The 2500-nt window shown below is 43.0% G+C and overlaps 1 protein-coding gene across 3 annotated transcripts in view; it reads left to right on the top strand.

Annotated features, from left to right (window-relative positions):
* Positions 1–2500, top strand: part of LOC143280132 (uncharacterized) — a 50041-nt gene that overhangs the window by 19278 nt on the left and 28263 nt on the right. The gene's annotated exons all lie outside the window — the stretch shown is intronic.

Raw genomic sequence — 2500 nt, 5'->3', positions numbered from 1 at the left:
CAGATAGAAAGAGAGAGAGAGAGAGAGAGAGAGAGAGAGAGAGAGAGAGAGAGAGAGGCGCATTCTTGGTTGCTAGGCCTCTAGAATCTATTGTGGAAGAAAGAGTGATTTGCATACATCTTTAACTGACAGTGATGTATTGGTAACAATATACTGTCTGTCCTCTGGGGAGACGCCTAGTGTGAATTGACGGACTCCAGTCAGTCTGCTTTGGGGTATGCCGCCCACCCAACCCACCCCGGGTCTGTCCCCCACCCCACCCCGGGTTTAAAAAGAAAATTAAAAAAAAAAAAAAGAAAAAAAAAGGGTTAAAGGTCCCATACGCTTTTACGGCCATCGGAACAGTGAATTCATATCCACTGTGTCCAGAGTTCGGCATGGGAAGGGGGGGGGGGGGGGGGGGGGGGAGGGGCTCAAACCTCTCTCCTTCCAGCCGTTTTTGACTCACTTGTGTAGAAAAAGTGAGTCTATGTTTTAACCCAGTGTTCGGTTGTCTGTCTCTGTGTGTGTGTGTGTGTGTGTGTGTGTGTGTCCGTGTGTCCGTGGTAAACTTTAACATTGACATTTTCTCTGCAAATACTTTGTCAGTTGACACCAAATTTGGCATAAAAATAGGAAAAATTCAGTTCTTTCCAGTCATCTTGTTTAAAACAATATTGCAACTGTGGGATGGGCACAAAAAAATAAAAAAGAAGCCTAATTATATGCAAACTGCATTTACTGTTATATTTATATTTTTTGTATTCTCTAAACGTGGCACTTTGACCTCTTATACAACAACAAGAGCAGTCATTATTATCATTTTTTGTTCAAACAGGAACTTCTTTTGTTAAGCATGGAATTTTTATTTATTTTGCAAAAGTTTTGGTGCAGATAGTAAAAAAAGGGAAAATACTCTGTAATTAATGCTAGGGGACTTAATTTATCACAAGTTAGTCTTGAAGGCCTTGCCTCTCTTGTTTTTTTTGGGTTTTTTTTGCCTCCCCCCGCCCCCCTCGCCTCAAGCTATGTCAGGTACCCATCTTTCACATCTAGTGTGGGTGGACTGAGGAGAAATCGGGAGTAAAGTGCACTTCCCAAAAGACACAAACTTCCCAGGCCCGAAACGGGAGGGGGTTCGAACCCTGCGGACCACTGGGCCAGAAGTTCAACGCGTTAGTGATTCTCTGCCCCACAGCGCACCTGCTCAGTCAATGCCCTGTCTCTCGAACAAATCCTGTTATGATAAATAGAAATGTGCAATCAACAACCATCTACCTGAAGATCTAGTCATAAGCCCCATCTACATGTAATATGTGGCTTCTGTTCAAACGTGTGTGTGTGTGTGTGTGTGTGTGTGTGTGTGTGTGTGTTTGTGTGTGTGTGTGCGCGCGCGCGCGTGCGTGCGTGAATGTGTGTGCGCGTGCATGTGTGAGTATGCACAAGTTTTTATATTGATATGCACTTGTATGTATCCTGATTTCTACTGTATCTGTGTTTGAGTCGGATTTTCGATTTATATTCGTACCTTGTTATGTACTATCCACCCGCCAATATTCCTTGTGACCCCCGTACACTTGGTAATACAGACATATTCTATTCTATTCTATTCAAGTGTGACCAAGCGCGCTATGCTTGCTCCAACACTATTCACGCACAAGCCAGAGCAGACGACGTTTTCCGTCCTAACCCTTGCACAGTATATGTGACGTCACTCTGCTTACATCATTTTGTCCTGGCCAGACCACCTGCTAACAGCTCGACCAGTGTCGCGTCGCAGTACGTCATTGGCTGAGAGCAAACTTGTGTTTCTGTTCCACAGTATTTAATTAATAGCTCTTTTGTCAGATCAGTAAACTGTTAGTATTATATACTGGCAGAATCGTCGCAGTTCCATCTTTAAGTCTGTTCCATTTATGTTAGCCTACGTGAAACTGATTTAACGCAGTTTGTAATTTTCAGCGACGAGCTCGTTAAAACTGACCCTGTTCAGGTGACTTAAATTAAGATGATAAATTCATCTTAAATAATCAACACTTCATTTTACACTCATTATAAAGTAGGCGTTGAGCTCTTTCTTTTGCCACTTATCCGACGTAAATCGGTTCAGGAATCATTTAGAAATCTATCACTGAACACCTTTAAACAAACACAATTGTCATCGGATTCTCCGTGATTAGTGACGATCTGCTTGCAAGCACACGTGACGCACTTTGCGGTCCGCTAAACTTGCATAAATTGGCACAATGATGAGTGGTCATTTCATACCTGGTCAGTCATCTGACCAGAGCCTGCTCTCTCTCTCTTGCTGTGTCGCGGGCAGTGTGTCGTGTGTGTCCCCACAACAGCTGACACCTCGCTACGTATCGCTGTGTTGATTTGTAAATTGTATTATTTGACACAGTACTTGTGTTCATATGAGTATGTTCAGTTATTGCTTTGTTCAGTTATTGCTTTGACATGTTAGTCACAGCTCGGCTATGATTGATCTAGAAAATTGCCATGTCGTCATATGCTCGTA

Source organism: Babylonia areolata, chromosome 3, assembly GCF_041734735.1.
Source record: "Babylonia areolata isolate BAREFJ2019XMU chromosome 3, ASM4173473v1, whole genome shotgun sequence".
In the NCBI taxonomy this organism is placed as follows: Eukaryota; Metazoa; Mollusca; class Gastropoda; order Neogastropoda; family Buccinidae; genus Babylonia; species Babylonia areolata.
This window is presented reverse-complemented; position numbering and strand designations above follow the sequence as displayed.